This window comes from Myiozetetes cayanensis, unplaced genomic scaffold (assembly GCF_022539395.1).
Source record: "Myiozetetes cayanensis isolate MyiCay16 unplaced genomic scaffold, myiCay2020 scf6-25, whole genome shotgun sequence".
Classification (NCBI taxonomy): domain Eukaryota; kingdom Metazoa; phylum Chordata; class Aves; order Passeriformes; family Tyrannidae; genus Myiozetetes; species Myiozetetes cayanensis.
Window position 1 is genome coordinate 39,188,892 of NW_026087853.1, and position 21,151 is coordinate 39,210,042.

General features: G+C 38.4%; 1 long non-coding RNA gene across 1 annotated transcript in view; it reads right to left on the reverse strand.

The window, feature by feature from the left end:
- Positions 1-1,322: 1,322 nt before the first annotated feature.
- The window catches only part of LOC126650976 (uncharacterized), a 138,517-nt gene continuing 118,688 nt past the window's right edge, over positions 1,323-21,151 (reverse strand). Inside the window, exons 2-3 of the long non-coding RNA XR_007631535.1 lie at positions 2,383-2,445; positions 1,323-1,391 (exon numbers count right to left, since the gene is read on the reverse strand). This is a non-coding gene — a long non-coding RNA (uncharacterized LOC126650976). The remainder of the gene's footprint in view (positions 1,392-2,382; positions 2,446-21,151) is intronic.

A 21,151-nucleotide genomic window follows, 5' to 3' on the forward strand; every position in this document is an offset into this window, starting at 1 on the left:
AGAACTTTTTAAAATGCCGATACAGTGATGTGGTAGTGTACTTTACACCTAGGGATGTGTTTGCAAGGCATTCATATTCTTCACTGGGATTTACCAGAAAGTGCAAATATAGACCCATTTATCATGCTCCTAAATTCTAGATGTTTCTTTAAATACTGATTTTTTTGCAAAGGCTTTAATTCCCCAAATGGAGACACTAAGCACCAGCCCATTTTGTTCCTGGCAAAACTGGAGAAAAGCTTATTTCAAATTTCTAATTAAAATTCTTTCTTGCTGTGTAAGGAGCCCTGATGGGATTCCTCAGGGTAGTTGGATGGGTTTCTGATTGAATTACAACTGGTCCAATTGCGTGAATATTTCATTTAAATGTTGTGAACTGAAAACAGCAATTAACAACAACCTGAATAACAAAAAGCACTACTTTACCTTCAATCCTCTCTTCTCCCATAGTTGATTCAAATTAGATGCTTAGTCACTGTGAAAAAAAAAAAAAGAATAAAAAAGCAAACAAAAAACCTCAAACAAATCCAGAAACAAAAAGCTAAGCAAGAGTCACTGTATGGGAAGAGGAGATGACTGTGGTCCTTTTCCTTGAAGTCAGAAACACTTTGACTGGAGGGATGAATGTGTATGTGACAGTGTTTCAGAACTGCCCTCATGAAGCAAGACTGTGCTTCTGATCTGCCATTTATTTATTCAACATCCTACATTGTCATTTCAGCCCAATTTCACCGAAGGTAATTTCAGTCTATTGTCTCATTTTTATTGTTATCATCACTAAGTTTTTCTACTAGAGAACTTCATTGCCCATACATTCACTGGGGAACATATTCTAATCTGGTTAGAAATTCTGAAAAAAATCCTCCCAGATTGGCCAAACCCTCCCGGACCTGCATATGAGCTTCTGAATTGCCCACACTTACAACATTTAGGGCAGGGCAATTAGGAGTGATCCAGCTGTGTCTAATTTCCTGGCTGGATTATAAATGTCTCCCAAACTGTACAGTAATATGAGCTCCTACTTAGGGTGAAAATACAAGAATTTGGGGAGTATTATAGCAAAACCAAATGGTGTGAGCATATGCAGTGTCTTCTGATATGTTCTGGAAAGCCACTATTGTATACACCCTGCCTTCAGAGCATTTGCTCTAGTTGTATCTTGTAACTTTGTCAAAATCTAAAAATTAGAAAGCTGACAAGAATTGATCTGAATCGGGCCCAAGATCCACTGTTTCAAAAATATTCTTGGTAGTTGATGACTGACAGGACCTTGTCAACTGGAAGAAAATAACATTCAGACTGGATTTTGATTCTATACTTACGGACATCTTCAGAACAATCTTGAAGAAATGTTTAGCAATGGATCCATTTGTATTCTAGGCCATTTGCATCTAAAAAAGTAGCTGAGAGTTAGTTTGGCTCAAGGCAAATTTTGGCTTCTAGGGAAAAGAGAGGAACTATAGATGGGCAGGCAGGAGGACAAATTTAATTCTAGAGGACAAGTTTAATTCTAGAGCAAAAAAAAGCAAACTGATTTAATCTCTGTTCTGAAATTCGAAAGAATAAGGAAAATACCTGGCTTAAACTCCTTTAAAAGTGTATGGGCCCAAATCTGATGTTAAGCTTGGTATTTGAGCTCTGTGTGGTAATTGGTGGCTCAGTCTGTTTAAGTGAACATTTGATATTGGGTTGTTGCCTCTGCATGCACTGATATCAATCAAAGTCCCAATTTGGCTGTGCATTCAGATTTTTTGACTGGGAGGTTGGTGATATTTTTTTGTTTGTTTGTTTGATGGCGGGGTTTTTGTGCCCTTTGTTGTTGTTGTGTTTATGGTTTTTGATGTCCAAGAAGCACTGACTTTGTAAAAGGTATTTTAACAGTACTAACAGAATCATTACCTTAAGTCTGATTACGTTTAATTGCCCTTGACAAGGTGGGGGCTGGAGCCAAATCTCAGAGTAATCTGCATATACCAGCAGTTCAAGCAGAGAGGTTGAAACTGTCTTTTTCATCAGTCAATTGGATAGATCTATTGTTTGAGAGGAAGGGCATCCTCTATAAGACATTCATCACAACTGTGTGGGTTTCTGTCATTAGCCCTTGCACAATTTAGCTTTGACCAGCCATTTATATCGTTAAAATATTCAGTCTATATTCAGGGAGGTGGGATCCTCCGTCTCTGCTTAGCACTGGTGAGTCCCCTGCTGGAGTGATGTCTCCAGTAGTGGGTGCCCCACAACAAAAAAGACACTGACTTCTCGGAAAGAGTCCAGCAGGATGAAAAAGGTACTGCAAATCTTTCAGACAAGGAGAGGCTGAGAGAACTGGTACTGATTATTCTAGAGAAGATTAGGCTCAGGAAAGATCTTCTTAATGTATACCTGAGGGGAGGGTGTAAAGATGATGGACCCCGACTCTTCTCAGTGATGCCCAGTGGGAACAAACTGAAAAACAGGAAAACACTTTTTAAGCCATGATGGTGGTTAAACACTGGAACAAAAAAATAATTTAGTTTGCCTAAGACCTCAAAACTTTCCTATATGAATTTCATTTTATAGGAAACCTAAAATACCTTCTTTTGTTTGAAAACGTAAGAAAATATCTTATGTAGAAATCATAAAACTTTTCACTAAACAAAAACTTGTAGTTAATTCCAATTTTTTTCATTAAAAAGATGATAAATTTATGGTGTTCAGTTGCTGTTTGAAAAAACTACTCTGACAAATATGACTTAATATAAATCATTATTGTAACAATTTATTCATCAGAAGTATCCTGCAACTGAGTATGTACAGGTATATATCTTTTAAACCTGTACATCTTGCGTCTTTCCAGGTATTGAATTATCTAATTATTTTTCTAGTTGAATTTAGAATTCTTGGAATTGCAGAACATGCAGACCCAGGATTACTCTAGAAAGTCTCTCCAAATTTACATGACTGCAGCCCTTTATCTATTCAGATTAACTTTATTCCTGCCAACTAGGAAACTTTGTCTGCAGAGAGGCTGCAGGTTACAGGTACAAAAAAAACCCAAGATGGGCAGCCCCTTCTGTCTTACATGCAGCAGGAACATAGCTTATTAGACTTCAGATTTTAGTATTTTTATTTGTCAAAATGAGTCAGAGCCAGCTGGACAGCTGTAATTCCAGAGCCCAGCTGGAAGTTCTAGTGACAATACTTAATCTCTCTTTTCACTATATAAATAGAAAACTAGACATACTGAATGTAAAAATCACATAATGATTATCATAACTTATAAAAATAAATTACACCAAGCATTTGTTCAATTTTTATAAATAAGGGGATACAAGAAGAGTTTTTTAAAGGAAATTTAAGGGAAAAACATGGTCATCACACATTCTTTATTTCTCTTCTTCCCTAATATATAAAACTAGTTGAGTTAGAAGGGAAAATTATGAGGAAAATGCTGAGCTATCAAGGCTGTAATGTGAACATTTTCAAATTCTATAATGTACTATCAACTAGATTCACACAGGGGCACAACTACTTAAGTATCACTTAAAAGACATAGATCCACAACGGAGATCTTCATCATCTCTGTTCGTCTGTCCCTCTGGAGATAATTAAATTCTGTACCACTTTTTGTTTTCCACTGGACAGGCACAATGAGTGCTGGTGGTGATTGAGCTGCTTGGTGTCTAGGGCCTGGTCATCCTCCACCTAGGAGGAGACATTTCTCCTCCTGGCTTCAAGGAATGTCTAACCCAATTAGATATTTGTCATTCAGCTACTCCACCTGCCTTTGACTCCCCAGAAAACCTGTGCTTTCTGGGATGTCCTCTTTTCCCCAGTGTCTCCATCACTGAAGTACTCCTCTGCACAATTTGGGGAACAGAACTGTTCGCCTTTCTCTCAAAGAAAGGTATTAATTAGTCTTCCAATTTTCTCCCTCTGTGGCCAGGAGCTATGAAAGTCAGTGCCTTTCACCTTTGTCTCACTCTCAAGACAATTGCTATTTGTACTCTCTTCATACCTAGCCCTCCCCAAGGTGCATATCCCAGTGTGCAAGATCATTCCTGCCCCTGAACAGCACCTAAACTGAGGTGTCAGCGAGGACTGTGTTTTGTAGCTGTGCCAAATATTACCTCTTTTGTCCCATGGTCTTTCAACAGTACAGCTGATTTACATATTTTATACATGGAACAATTTTTGATGGAGTTAGTGAAGAAGAAAAGGAAAGTCTCCTACATCTCAGCCACATGAAGACACTCAGTCTACTTCAAATATTTTCAGTTTGCCAGCTGCAAAACGCTCCTGAACAGCCTAACACTTTATAGATGGCTAAAAGCCACAAAACTAAATTGTGTCAGAATCAATTTCTTCACTGAAAGTGTGGTTAGACATTGGAACAGGCTGCCCAGGGAAGTGGACGATTCACCATTCCTGTAAGAGTTCAAAAGGCTTGTGAATGTGGCATCTGGGGACATGGCTTAGTCAGGAAACTTGCAGTTTCTGCTTGCAGTTCTACTTTAACAGTTGGACTGCATGACCTTAGAGGCCTTTTCCAACCTTAATGTTTCTATGACTCTATGATTCCTAGCCACTTGCAATAAACAGTGGATCAGGTTATAATATCTAGACAGCTCAAGGAAAATAGATCCAACCATTACCTGTTACGATACAAATCACTAAGCAAGCTTGGCCAAATTTCTGTTTGTCCTTATTCTCATTAAGTATACACATAATTGTATCTATTTAAAGTGTTTTTCAGACATACTGTAGCTCTAATGCATTTGACACAGTCTATTTTATAAATCAAATTTGGAATTTCCCCAGTTAAGGATTGGGTTTCCTCCTAACAAATGTAGGAATAATTTGTACAGGTTAAATTGTACTTATATGGACTTCATTGTTTAATAAAGGAAAGCCATTCAATTCAACTTCCATATCAGTATTTAATTTTATAGATTCTTGTATAGAAGTGTAAGAGCTAGAAAGAAGATAAACCATGTTTATATGCTAGAGTCCCTTTCCCAAAACTACAGTTTTGATAATGTTTTTAGGCGAGAGTAGTGGATTCATATCCAAAGGGCATGTAAACTGTTTTTCAGTGTTTTCTTGACTTTCAGAAGAGGCAGAATAGAGCAGATCACAAGGCATAGAAGTTTCTGATGTATCTTAATGTTTAGACTGTATGGATTCTGTATGAGAAGCTAACATGTACTTTAGATGCTGCAAATCGACTGCTGTTTGAAGTGTATTTCAGATGAAATAGCTCACAGCCTGGAGTCTATTCAACAAAATCCCAACCAACTCCCCTCCTGCCCTAATCCTAATCAAAAAGACCCAAATCTACTGAAACCACACTGACAATCTGAAACAGAGACCTGCCCCTCTGACTTCGAATAAATTGCTTTCTTAGTATGCTGTGCTGTGGTTTTCACTTCAAAGACAGATTGGAGTATTCCCAAATAGCTTTTCAATTATAAAAGAATTCTTGGTCTAGCAACCTGGAGACTCTACGTTAAGAAAACTCATCTACTATAGAAGATCCAAGAATGCAGTAATTAAGTGGCACAACTGAATCATAACTAGATGAAATCTCAAATCAGGTTGCATACACACAACTGTATTCCTGCTCCTATACACACAATACACACTTTTGGCATAACTAAGTAAATTTGCTCCATGCCATGGCAATTCTCATCAAGAGTACTTCCAGAGAAATTGTCTGGGAAACCAATACCAAAGTGTACAATGATCATGGATGTGTTTGCTTTCCATTTACAATAAGCATATCTTGCCAAGTATGCCCATCACCTCTGAAGTACTGATATAACCAGGAAAGTAGTATGAACTTCTGATTTGGAGTCAGGAGCCCAGACATCATTGTTTGCTCTTTTATTATCACAGAATGGTTTGTGTTGGAAGAGACCTTAAAGATCATCCAGTTTCAACCCCTCTGCCATGGAAAGGAACACTTTCCACTACCCCAAATTGCTCAGAGCCCCATCCAACCTGGTCTTGAACACTTCCAGGAGTGGGGCATCTACAACTTCTCTGAGCAATCTGTTACGCTGTCTCACCACTCTTGTAGTGAAGAATTTATTTCTAATAACTAATCTAAACCCACCCTCTTTCAGTTGAAGGCCATTTCCCCTTGTCCCATCACTATGGGCCCTTGTAAAATGTCGAGCTTTTCTTCATTCTCCAGCTTTATTATTATTTTTATTTATTATAGCAGTTGTCTTGGAACTGACCAGAAACAGTACGCCCCTTTATGCTGATCACTTTAACACAGAGTAACTGAGATAATTTGTATATGGGGAAACTCAGGAGAGAGCCAAGGTGAATTTCCAAAGCTTTGCATTACATACTGGACAGTCACATAGATAATATTTTAGAAATAAACTTGGTTTTGTTCAATTAGATTAACTCAGCCTCAGTGTAATATCGAAGTCTCTGCCAGATTGTTATAGCCACAAAAATCTCAAATGAAAATACAGCATAGATAATCAAGTACCTTCCCAGCACAGCCTTTGGTTATAGCCCTGGGACTGTTACCACATTTCAAGTAAAGGACAAATAATAAAAACTGGTGGTCTACTTTTTTTTCTTTATTATTTTTCAAAAAAGAAGCAGAAGTATTAGGGTTTTGCTGCTAACATGACTTTCAGTTGCAAATCATATTGCCAATTTTCATCTGACCATGCTAGCAAGAGTTTACAGTAGAGAAGGGGTCTTGTAATTTAAAATTCAACCCAAAGATGCCCTTTTATACGCTTAGAAAAAGAAGAGAACAGAGGAATGGTACACAGAACTACGACCGTAAATGGGAAAGCTGTTATGTTAGGTACCACTGTAATTTTCTTTTTCACTGGTCCTGTATGTCCCTACGTCCCTCATTTTCTTTCTTTTTTATTAGTGGCCACACAGCATGACACATATTGAGAACCTCTCATCTAGCTGCCACAGTCCTGGCAGGAATGCACAATGTGTCACACCTCTCCGCAATTTTGGCGTTCTTACAGCACATTGTCCGCTGACAGGATGCATAGAAAATAAAAGTAACCCACCTTAAACTTAAGACTGAAATAGAACATTTTCCTTCTGCATACAGGAGACACAAATACAAACCTTCCCAATCTCAAGTAAAGATGTGAATCCAGTTCTTCTCCCAATGTACCTTAAGTACTAAGTTTCAGGACATTCAGTGGGATCTCAACACCTGTAGAAGTTCTTGCACTTGCCATAAAATATCAAAACGGGAACTGACAAACAATGGGGTCTCCCAAACAAGTCTTGCAACAGCCGTCCTACAGGGGAATATTCTTGGCTTGTTCCATCCTGGGAAATCAAACTAGAGACAGACTTACCCAGTGACTATAAGATATTTTGGGGCAGCACAGTATCTCCTGAGTAATGCATCTCTTTGTATGAAGTTAATCAGAGAAAAAAATTTAATTTTGGTCTCTCACCAACAATATGTATGTTTTAGGTGTTTTCTGTTAAGTCTAAACGTGGCCATCTCTAATTTTTTTGATGAAAGCTATGAAGTTGGATGGGATATTTCCCTGAACCTTGAGGTTAGATGCCTGGGTTTGGAAAGAGTGGTTCAAGAAAACATGTTTAGAAAGTTTCCTGGTGAATTTTCTACCTTTTGTGAATCCCATCAGTATGCTGCCTTCCTATACAATACCCCGAAAGGTTACCCATAGCTCTTAATAGGCTAACATCAAAAAATTGAAGCTCCCAAAGTCACTGTAAAATGACATGCATGACACTAAGTTGCATTATTCTAATGATAAAGTTGTGCAAATCCTGTGTTTCTTGTAATTTGCATTTACCTATGCAAACCATAGCTAAATAAATTAATAAATATCCTGACGTTGTTCCTCCACAGTGCAGAGCATAACCTTGATTTTTATCTATTTCGTTTGGCTCAAGTTTGGTTGCTTTTGTCACTCAGATGTATGAGGCAAGCTCAGGAGCAAAAGAATATGGGAAGAAGTTAGATTTTTTTTGTCAGGGAGCTGACAGATGATGGAGAATAATTGTTTTACAGAAATTTTTTTTTAAGGCATAAAATCCTCAGTATGTGTAAAGCAGAATAACCCCTCTGTAGCAAATGCTCATTTGGCCCATCTGAGACTATGGACTTTGGTACTTTTCTCTGGGCTCCACTGCTACCCACATTGTATCTCCCCACCCCCTGTCATGAGGGCTGCATTGCTACAGGGGTCAGTTGAGAACCCATAAGATATTGGATGTCTCAGTGCATTTAAAATCCAATTTAATCTTAGAATGGAAATGGAGGATAAACCCAAAGTTTTGTTTGCTTCTTTTACAGTCTCAGGAGGATTGCAAAATTCCACCAACATTTGAACAATGTCAGTCTGTAGAAAAAAAAGAAAAAAACTCACTTTAATTCCTCCACTCCCTAGCACTGTGTTGAGAACGAGGCTTAAAGTCAGCAAGACACATACAATTTATTTGAATTCAAACTGTATCTTTTCATCTGAAAGCTGAGGGCATGTGAGGAACAATGTCTCACAAAAATAGTGGTAGCTTCCCAAATTTATGAACAATCCCGAAGAATTCTAAATGACTAGACCTTGTTTAGCCCATGGAGAAAGAAATTCATATATTGTGCTCGTATATGATACATATTTTTCCTCAGCCTCCACAAACACACCCACTTTAATAAGATCCTTTCTGCCCACTGGAACAGAACATTTTTGTTACCTCTTGGATATGCAGCTAATACACACTCCGTGCCACACTACTCTCTTAAAAGCAATGTCAGTTCTATGTCTCAAGGAAATTATTAAGTCAATCTGTCTATCCTAACAAGCAAATATAATAATGGAAGTTCTGTGATTTCAAACTAATTTGCACTAGCAAAGTCCACTATTCTTTTTTCTGGTGTCTTAATTAAATGTATTAATCTCTCTGATTTCACAGTAGAAAAATGGGGAACGTAGCAGTGGGACATGAGCATATTTTATTTTATATAGGTACGCATGATTTAGAAAGTCCATTTTATACTCACTATCAGTGTTAGTGGCATATGTTCTTGCTAATAATAATTCCAGCCTTCTTCTGGAATTCTCAGCCATATTCAAATACAGTTTTAGATAGAGGGCCCTGCCCAGACACATTGATTTGGGCTGTGATCTGGATCTGTAGTCCAATTTTGTGGCTACAAACAGGCTGCTGATACGCAACCACTTGAGCGAATCCATACATGGCGGTACTGAGCTGCACTGGCCTGTGCACAGTGGCACGTATTGTCTGCCACTGGTAGACCTCCAGTAATCATCTCCATTAAAGAGATGACTTCTCAAAATGAAACAGAATAGAAATTTTGTCAGATGCTTACTACCTTTCAACAGAGTAATGCTGCTTATCTGCATCATGTTGTCCATTATAACATGGAAAATTTGTTTTATATCCATTATCTGAACATGAATTCTTTCCTGTTACAAGATTTTATGAATGGTTTTAATCTCACTACTAAATACTTCAACCTCAGCTAGAGAGACGTTTAGATAATGGCCCTGAGTGAAGGGCCTTTGTAGTCTTCTACAGGACTACATCTATTAGACTGTGTTAATCTAAACTTGAACCTGTAATTGCAGTTCTGCGGAGTAAAGAGCAGATTATTCTGTCACAGTAAAATCCTGCTCAACCTTTAGAACATGCTAATGTACACTGATTTATAGACAGATAAATGTGTTATATGTATTATGTGGGATCATCAGACAATTAGCTCACAGCATGAAATAAATAGAGTTTAAAACATATATGAAAATGGTTTTGTCTATAAGCAAAGTATATAAAACAATCATCTCAAATAAAAATAGAAGGGAGAAAGAAAAAAATATCTCTCTCTCTCTCTGTCCACACACACCAGAACAGTGGCAAGAACCAGAGGACCTATCATAAACCCCACTTCATTTGTAACCTCCTCCTGGCTTCTCCAGTCACTGCAATTATCAGGGAGAAACCCATCTTAATATATACTTCTGCTGTAGGGCACACAACACCTTCCTGTAGGTATTTTTTGAATTATGATATTAGGCATGCAGTAGCACCACCTCCAACAGCCTTTGTCAAGAGTGACATATTCCCTCCTACAAGACTTGCTGGTGACAACACTGACTTCTTTTGGTGGAAGGTAGTGCTAGGACTAGAGTGGCCTCCCTTACCAGTTTGCTGAGGGTAGTCAGTATTTAACAGGTATACATCCATTTTTAGAATTTGCTCATTAAGGCAACTTAATACCTGAATTCAAAGACTAAAAGCTACTCCAAATTTATTAGAAGGACTCCATAAACTGCTACAGCAATTGAAAGCTACTCAAGGGTTCGTTTAGACATACACTATTAAAAAATAAAGAACAGAGATGAAGAACAGAAGAGATATGAATTTGAATCATTCAGCAACAAAGTGCTGAAAATGTACCTATTAAAAGTAACTACTTATGCATCTAAGTAATGCAAATACCTAGATAGTATATTAGTAGACACCCTGATCATTGATTTAACTCGTACTGAAAGTTCACTATGTCATCTTCACTTTGTCAAGTCAGAAGCTACTGTATAAAACAGCATCTAAACTAAACACTGCATAAGAGATGTAAAATGCATGGGGAACATCTGAGCTGATTCTTATGTTGAGACATGGGGAGAGAAAGAGACTGTGGTAGGAATCAAAAAGAGGTTTAAGCAGCATTGTATGTCACGTGGATCCAGTTGCACTCACTCTAAGAAAACTTACTGCACTTGGAAGCCCTTTCAGTATCCAACCTGGCTGTCAGAAATAATCCAAAGAAGAATTAATGATACTGCTGTGGCAATCAAGGTCTACTGAAAGCAATTCTTCCTGGTCATGAAGACAAAGGAAAAAAATCCAGTTTAAGTCTGTGTCCAAACTTTCATATGATAAATGTAAACTATAACAATATTTCAAGACAGAAGGAGATGACTACCACCAACTTTGATGTGTGTTTTTAGAAAAAATAACCACAGAATCTCAAATAAGTGACTTTTGGGATATATTAACTTAGAAATCCCAAATTTTATGTGTACCACTGTCAAGAAGTTGGGAAATTTTATCAAGCTCACATTTGCTAATGGATTTTCTGGTAAGTAAGAAGAGTAAGGCTTGTCATTTTGTAGGTGTAAGTAAGTGAAATCAATTTAAGAGTTGTTGGCACAGAAGGCTCAGAGATGGCACCACAAATCTCAAAACTAAAATTATTCAGGAATTGTTTTGCAAATTTGAGCAAGAGGTCTATCTCTTTGCATAAACTGTTTATTCAGTTTCAACTACATTTTTGCAAGATTCTGCAATAGAATTTTAAGTTCCACAGAACAGCCTGTTTTCCTAATTGGTTCCAAAGGAAAAGATGTATAAACCCACAAACAAATGTTATTCAACCCCCTCAGCTTTTTGTAGAAGTGTAATTCAATAATTATAATATCAATAATTCAATAATTATATCCTAGGCAATTGAAAATATGGTTTTACATGCATGTTTAAACTAAAGAAAACATTCAGCAAAATATAGTACTCAGAAAATGGAAAGGTTTTCCATTTGCCAATTAATAAAAAGACTGAATGGCGAGAGTATTTTCAGCTTATCTAGCCATATCTGTAACAATTTGAAGCAAAAAGGAAAAACAGGTAAAGAGGCACGTGAAGCATGCATGGGAGAGAGGTCATAAAAATTGCAACTGTATTAAACTGGTACTGCAGTTTTCATGTGCACAAATTAGTTAATTTAATATCAGAGATCAAAAGGAATGTTGTTGTAAAGCAAACCTTCCCCTTCCTCCCTCCAGCCCCCCCAACATTATGACCTCTCTGACAAATTGAGCAGCCTTGTCCAGATTTCTTAGCTGTTGTTCTGACTCATGAGGAATGAACTTGCTCTCTCCCCTCTGACACTGCCCTAGTCTCAGCCATTCAGGCTTCTGAAAAGTCACCAGATTAAATGAACCCAGTAGATACTAAGTGCAAACAAACACTGCACTCAGTCCTTCTTAGTTCCATAAAAGAGTACACTCCAGGATCCACCTTCCCAAATATCTGTTCTAAATGCTTGTCAGAAACTACTTAATATTAGCCATTATCCAAAACCTTAGACAAATCCTTCAAAAACTTGTTCTGCTTGATCTCCTTGAATCAGCTCTTGTATTACCTGTTGTCTTTTGCAAAAATATTTGGCCTAAGCTCTCATACTGGTCACTTAGCATTTTCTCCTTGCGGTATTTTTGATAAAGATTTCCTCTTTTAGTCTTGAAAATGAATTCATGAATCTGTGACAAAATTCCATTCTTAATCTTCCTTCCTTCTTAGGGACTTTATACATGCAGCAACTGCATTCTGTGCTGAGCTTAACACTTACACATACTCACCAGGAAAAATTCTTTTTCCCTTCCAGTTATTCAAAACATTATTCAAATCTTGTATTTCCAGCATCAGTTTTAATTCGGATTGACAATAACAATCTTTCCTGAGTTCTTTGACCTTTCCTCCAGGAACTTATCCCAGTAATCCCCTGGGCAATACAAGGGACAGGCCATTACAGAGCTGGGACAAAGTGCTCTGTTAGAAAGCAGCATCTGAATCAGCAGTATGCCAGCTTAACGAGCTGACAAAAATTATTGTGCCTTTCTGGAAACAAGTGGCCTTCTTGTCTCAGGAGACCAATGTGAAGTGACATATTGAGGCAGTACTGGCATTTCCATCATCACTGTTCCCAGGGCTTGAGCCTAAGGACAAGGGTATCTGATCTAAACAGGATGCAGCATCAGTATATAAAGCCATGAGAAAATTGCCAAGTCATAGCAATAAGACATCACTTTGGCTCTCTCTGAGCCATGGGTTAAAGTGACTCAAGGAAGCTGTAAAATTAAATCATATTTTTTACATAAACATATGTATGGGGATCTGTGTTTTCCTCCTGCACAGGCCTGTAATCCAGAATAAAGCCTCGGAAACAAACAAAGAGCAGGAAACAAAAAAGGAAAATAAGTAATTTTCTGAGTTTTCATCCCTACTCACCTTTATTCCATTCCCTCCATGAACTACTTGGGTACATATCTTGGTCCAAATTGAGCTGTGGTAACAGAGAGAGACATACATTTCTGGGATAATTACCCAGTCTTTGGTCATTTCAACCTGGTGTCAGTGTCTAACACTTCCTGACCTACAAGTTGTTGTGCACCTGGTACAACACACTGTGGTTATCCCACTGAGCACAAAATATTGTAATAGCAGGCCTAATACAAAAAATAAATTCACTTCAATGTGAGAGCAATACAAGATATCAATGAGCTGCAGGTATTCATATGACCTGAAGGGACATGTGTCACAAAGACAGCCTCTTTGTGACAAAATCTCTCTTCGAAGTAAGCAAACTTTTCATAAAAGTAGGAAAACCTCAGTTTGATCCACTTTGGGTTTATGCCAGTGTACCTCTGCCAGGAGGACACAACACAGGAGAAATGGAAGAAAGGAATAGAAGGAAAATGTATCAAAACATGACTTTTTTTTTTTTAATCACAATCCAAATGGTTTTAAAGTTATTACTTTTTCCACTACTCCCTTTCTTCACCCTTACTTCTCACAGAGAAACACGCACCAGAACACAGAGATTGTGCCAGACACCTCGCTGTGCACAGCCAGAAGCTATACACATCACAGTATAACAAAAAACCCACCCCAACAAAAAAATCCCTACAGCCCAACAATCATCAGTCAACTAAGGTGATTGGAGTAGAGAAGCACTCTTGTGGCAAAGAAACAGACTTTAGTGCTAGCTTTGAGCAATGTTTCTGTGGCTCAAGCACAGCTCTCATTGTGAAACAGACCCCAAGTAGTGTTTGCAGTACCTTGACTTCCTCAGTTTTGGTCATTTGGTGAGATATGAGCAAGGAGGCAGCTGATCCACTGAGCAATGGACAAGTGAACAATTTTTATTCATAAACTTCCTCTTTAGCCATTTCAGCTGTTTCAGCTCTCAATAGATGTTGCCAGCAGACAAGAAGGTAATTTGAAAAGCAAGCTGCAGCCTATCTTGGGTAAATACTGGAAAAAATGCTACATTTTAGAAGTCTGGTCAGAATTCAACTCACAGCAAAAATGTGTTTCACTGCAGTCTACTGCAGTTCATTCTGACACTGCAAACCCTACTGAAAATGGCCCCTGTCCTCACTGTGTACTCCAGCCCTCTACGGACCCAGCATTGACAGATATGTCTGCATGGCTTTTGTTCTGTAGCTAGTGTGGAATTAGTCTGTTGCTATTTGCTAAGAAACAATCATTCTGTTCTATTCTGCTTCCACTCTGATGTTGGTGGTTCCTCAGCATGTCTCTCAAACTGTGAGACAGAAGGTCTTTATTTAAAATTAGGGTTGTCTCTGTTGAGGATGGTCATTACTGTACTGTGAGCATACATAATACTTGGCAAAACAGGGAAATAGAATTGTCTGTTCTGTCTGGCATTTGTCAAGAAATTCAAAGTGTGCTAAACAGAATACCTGTTGAAACACAGGAAGCCAGAGCTGTGCTTTGTTTCAGTTCAGATTTTCCTCCTACCAGTGACCATACAAAGCTGTGATTCAGCTGTGCTGCACTACACAATGAAAGAATTTATTGACACTGAAAAACCAGAGTATTCGGTATCTGCACATCACCTGGTTTTAAATAACCCAGCTGGCATATCAGAAGCAACCGACCTCTGTTAGCTTGGCGCTCTACTCAGCCCCCGTGTCCTGAGCTCAGCAGTCAGAGCACAGCCCAGATTAACGCAGCTATGCTACTTGTGCTGTACTAGCACACAAGCACAAGTAGATTTGCTTGGCCTCTCATCTGGTACATCAATGCAGCTAACACGCTTCATCCACAGACTTTGTTGCAGAATGGAATTAACTAGGCATAACTGAACCTATGCAATTATTCTGGTCCAAGACTAGCATCACAGGAGAAAATGAGGGCAGATAAAGTTTGATAATGGTGCTCAGAAAGTGCTTCCATAAAATGCTTCATGGAAATGCACTGATTTCCAGAGGGGGGTTGTTTGTATATTAGTTTGTTTTGTGAGGAAGGATGCATTTCAATATTTTTAAATTTTGCATCTTGAAAGCATTTCAAAGTAATCTAAAAACACTTTGTTTTGACATTTTTGAGAATGAAGAATTCTCTCTTTTTTAGAGTGATTGTTTTAAAATTGAAGCAGTTAAAGTTCAAACAAAATATTTGACTTCAGCTCTTACTTTGCTGGAGATTTTTATTCAAAAACTTCTAAAAAGTCTCAATTTGATGCAGAAATATTTGATACAGTAACATCTGAAATCTCTGGCTTTCTTATCCCGTACTATTCAACCCAGTTCTGCTTGTCAATACAGAAATCAGCTGCCAAAACTTTGCTGAATCACTGTGTTAATCACTGGAGAGGATCCATGCTCTCCCAGTCACTCTGATGGTAAACTGCAGCAAGTATAAGAGAGGATCTGAGGCAGTTGCTGGTTCAAGATTCAGCTTTAAAGTGTCATAAGGATTGGAAAGTGGTGGTTAGGCATAAAACTGCAAGGAATGAAAGGATCAAATATATAATGGAGAGTGGGTGGGTGTTGAAACTGGGGAGGGACATGAGTTCAGCCTGAAGCTCCATTCTGTTGTCTGAGAGCAGTTCCAGCCTGTGCACTCTTTAAGAAAGGAAGACCTTGATACCACAGGACAGTGTTTGACACGCTGCAGGATTACATTCTCATTTAACTTATTTCCTAGTCAATGATATTCAAAGACAACATGTCTTGTAAGAAAGAGTCCATAAATCCAAATATTACGGTTAGCAACTTCCTTCGACCTCCAGTAAATTTAGCACTGGATAAAGAGTTGCCAAATTGATAGCCCTGTGAAATGAAGCCCTAAATTTATCAAAGAGGAAGATATGCCAGGCATGGTGTAATTGCAGACCTTCTGCATTTCTTTGGAGGTCTTACTGGAGGATATTTAAGGTTGGGCACAGATAGAAGAGGCTAGTGTGTGTCCTCTCTGCTCTTGAAAGGTACACAAGAGTTTTTTGGATGAGCAATTAATGGTGCACTGGGTACTACTGCACAATGGTGCACTACTCAGAACTGATAGTAGCTCTTTGGAGAGTTTTCTTCTGTTTTTCTCTCCTCAGTCTGAGCTTGTCTTTCTTGCATTGGCGAGAGTTTTCATTGTGAAACATTTGCTTATTTGAAGTTCTTAATTATCTAGATACAATGCCTCTTTCATTTGCATTTATGAATACATACCTTTCAACTTGCTCACTCCCACACTTAAGCTGATGAATTATAAGTGGCAAAAATTGCAGAAGTGGGCACCTGATTTTTACCAGGCCTAATGCAATACCTTCTAGATGCTTCATATTCTGAGAAGCCTGCCTGGAAACACATACTCTTTACATCCAAAGAAATTCTGCATTAATCTTGCTGTGCCTTGGTTCCCCAGATAAACAGAGGAGCACTATCTCACTTCTACCAGGTAGGGTTTTATGAGAATATATACCCCATTATTTAAAAACTGTTTTGATTTTGTAGTGATCAGAGGATGCTAAATGAACCTAGTCTAAACCAAACCAGTGCATGCATACATTTAATTTCCTATTAATTTCTCCCTTTCTCACTTCCTTACAATACTTTATTCTGAATTTATGGTGGCAACATTGACATACAAATCCATCACAGCATGCTACTAGGGTCCAAGTACCTATAAGAAGTAAGAGTTTGAGCAGTAAATATCTTACCAATGCAGCTTTGAGAAAAGTATTCTCTCTCTCCACCCTACAATCAGGTAATGACTGTGATGCAGACAGAAAAGTCTGTGGAGAATAGCTGCAAACAAAACAGATTTTAGACCCTAATTCCTGCATCACTTGTGTATGACTTATGTTTTGTGTTTTCTGCAAGTACCAAAATTAAACTTGGAGTTATCTGAGATTTGACTTCCAGAGCTCTTCAATGATCACAGATCTACATGGGCAAAGAAACTCACACCAATATTGTAGCTGTGATTGGCCATCCTGAACTTGTAACAAGGTTTAATGAAAGCTCAAACTCTCCTCCGTTGAAGACTTTCAGATTATGCTTTTCAGTTCATAAATTTCATATGCAAGCCATCATTGGGTTGGAATTTATTTCCACTATTGATTCACCTTGTAGGACAAAAAGGATCTTACAGCAGAACTAATAGTAGAACCACTGAAGTCACTGATAGCCAAAGTTATACTCTACATCCTCTACTTCTCATCCCAACTGTAAACATTTTATGCCTATGTCACACCTCAGCTTCAGATCACACATTATGAAGTGGTCTTGGTCTTTGATCATTTGCTATGTTTGGGAGAAATTTTCTCTTCTTAGCCCAATACCACCATCAAGAACTTCTATGAGGCATTTGTCTGTTGACAGAGGGGCTCAGGTAACATATGCACATGATCTATAAGATCTCTAATATGTCCGCTTTATTAAAAGAGCTCAGACTTTTTATAGTTTCTCTATACAAGGTCTCGTGACCAGATGCACACAATTGGTTACAAGCTACTGTCCAGATGTAAACATACATTACAAATACATTTATAATTGGCTTATAACAGGTATCTAGGCAGAATAAGATAATTATTTACTTTATCAAACCCCACATTCCTCTTGGCACAAATTTCCTTTTGTTCTAGCTAGGAGACTTGCAGCCATCTTGGCACTTACAACTTATAATATCTATAAAGCTATATTAAAGCAAAGTTTATAAAACTACAGAACACAATATAAATTGCTCATGTATCCATCATGTTTCTTCCACATTTGTCTTCTGAGATTTTGCCACAATGAGTTTAATCTTCATGTTAGAGCACTGAAACTGTCTTTCCTGATGGAACAAAACAATGGGAGATGGTGAAAGGATTCTGTCATTGACTGACTACACTTGGCACAGGGGAATTATAAGCTGTCATTAAGATGCTAAAACTAGAAAAATATATCCAAAAGAACTCACATTAGTTTGGAGTTCTTTTCATATGATTTGAAATAGATCTTATTGCTTAATCCTAGTTAAGGATATCACTATGCTGCCAGAGAGTATCTTCTTTTCATGTATGGCCTTTCTACCACTTCTGTGATTCAGTTAAATTATTTTCTATTAAGCTACATTAGCTAAGGGCAGGGCTTTAATAAGAGATCCTGGGGGGGGGTGGGGGGTTGCTAGTGGGGGGGAGGTCAAGAACCAATTAGGCACATATGATGACTGATCACAGCATGTTTTCTTTCTTTGTTATTTCTGAAGCAACACCCAAGAACATTATCCAGTCAAACAATTTACTAAGAACTTATGTTGTTAAAGACTCTCTGATATACATCAAGATTTGAACACTTACAATTCTCTGCCCAGAGCTGTTATAATTATCCTGCCTAATAATTCTATGCACTACCTTCACAGGATGTTTTAATCCTGATTTGTACCCAAACTGGTGTAATATTGTTATACACTACTATAAACTGGCTTCACTCTCTAACTGCTGTATTTCAGTGGCTACAAAAATGATCTCTCTGGAGCTTTTGTAGAAGAACTATATCATATTTAGCTCACTTGCTTTCCAAACCATGATTCTCAAGTGCCTCACTACCCTTGGCACATTTTTCTCTTCATACTACTGCTATGAATTAGGTAGCTATTATTATGCAGATATACTGATGGGGACCTGAAATAGGGAAAATAATGAATTATCTGTAGCCACACAGACAGAGAGCTTGACTGAATATCTTTTAGTTCCCAGAAACATACCCCAACAATTCTCCAGTAATTCAGTAACAGTCCACTAGGGATTTTATAATGGTGTTGACAACTAAAGCTGCACAGAACCTGGACATCTCTGCTGCATTTATTTGTGTGAGAAACAACCCAGCATGTCACGTGTTCTGAACAATTTTTATTTCTTCCCAAAAATGTTCAGGTTGTCTAATGTTTTAAAACCTGACAGTGATTGACTGGTTACTCTTGGGACTGGGGAGAAACAAGTATTAGCATCGTAAGCTCACTCAGAGAAGCTCAGACTCAGAATGGACACATAAATTTAGTATAATGTATTGCTTGCACTGGACTTGCTGTCCAAATTCCAGAGAAGAACAAGCAGTAGCACACCTCCTACTAGAAGATTCTAACTTAGATCACCAATTATAACAAGACAAGTAGGCAATTTTTTATCAAGCCTCTGGACTTGAGAATAAACATGCTGTGACAGATGCTTTTCAAGAAGGCTGGGTGGCCACAACCAGTCTCAGGAAACAGCTGAGGCCAAGCTGCACAGTGAAGTGTAGCAGACTAGATTTGTTAGGCCAGAAGCATTGTAATTTCCCTATGCCATGCTGCCTTTAAGTCCCTTGTCTTGAACATCCCTCTGTCTCCATCACAATGAAACAAAAATGAAATTAATGCATTCATCCTAAACGGATTTACATAATTTGTTTTAGACATAGTATGTCATCTCCAGATGAAGGGAATAATGTAGAGAATACATGATCTACTCTTCTTCACAGACAAAAGAACCAAACTAGAAAGATATAAAAGAAAGAGCAGACAGAGCAAACTGGAGCATACAAGTAAAACAGACTTATCTAATAGTCTTCTCATAATTCTGAAAGCAAGCATCTAGTGCAGGCTTCTGGCACAAGCTGGATACCTGCTGAGAGTGGGTATGTTGAATTATTCATGTTTTTGGTTATAAATAATGCACTGCCTGCATATATCTAATTTAAATAGACCCATAAGCCCAGTGGATTAGTGACTGCATGCTGCCTAAAAGTAACAGATCATCTAGCCAAAGTCTCTCGGCTATTACCTGCCCTCAGCAAGGCTTTTCTAGAGGATAACTTTTAAAGAAATGTTTTCTGATGTCTTTGTTGATGCAGCGATAATATTTTGTAGGTAAGAACTTAAGAAACTCAAATAGGATTACTGCACTGTACCAGGACACCATCTGCTTGGAACGGTTCCTGCATAATTTTCCTGTATGATCATCCCATAACGACAGTACTGTTCTCTCTAACAATGAGACTGTACTTCCTGTACTGCAGATAGAGCAAAAGAGTTGCTAACCCTACCAAGAAGGGACAATTGTACCTTGGCATTATTTAAGCTTCAAAAAGAAAAAATGCACTCAAACCTTACATACCATTCTGTTGAGGAATACATTTAAAGCAGGTAGCTCAGTGTGTAGGTGCAGTGCAAACTGTAGATTGAGCTCTGGGTTGTGGGACCCCAAGGCAAGAGGCCATAAACTGTCACAGACCCTTTGCACAACTAAGGCCATGGGGAGCTGGGGTGCCAACTAGGTGACCAGACACTGGGAGACACAGCAGGAGCCAATGTCTCAGCTGGAAGACGTCAGACTATTGTGTGTTTAGACTGTAAGGGTATAAAAAAAGAGTATAAAACCCCAGGGTTTCTTTTGTTCGGGGTCCCTCCTTGGAGGCAGCAGCTCTAGCTGTTTTTCTGTTGCTGCACCATGATAAAATTATTTAAAGAAATGAGGTGTTTGAGACTGCTATAGGAAACCCAGGATCTAGCCAGTAAGGAAACCCTGCCTGACTGTATGAGAGTGGTATGTGTAGGGAGTCAAGTGGGCCACCCACTGGGTCATTGGAACTGCCCCCTGTGAAGGGGCTTTGGCCTCAGCAGTGAAAGTCTCTGGTAGCGGGAATGTGGCTGCCAAAGTGCTCCCAAATGGTCAGACAGGGAAGTTTCCTTAACAGTGCTTTATAAAAACATACAGACTATATACCTTGCTTCTCTTCCTTCTCTGTACTTGAAATTTGATCTTCAGTATCCACCTCCCAAATCTTTGCTGTGACTGGGAGATGTAATGGGACAATATGGGGCCAACAACCCTTTCATCCTCAAGACAAGTCTCAGTGTAGGCTAGAATCAAGGGAAGTAAGGGTGATTTTAATTTTGTGGTATCCCACAAGGCATACAAGGAGGATTTGTACTTCTGAGATAACAAAGACTTTGTAGGCTGACTGCCAGTTTTACCAGTCTCTCTAAGAGATGTTTTTAAATTCTGACCAACAAAAAATGTCTTGTCTTACATGAACTCCTTTGGAAATATCCTGAGAACTGTTGTCTATCTGAGATT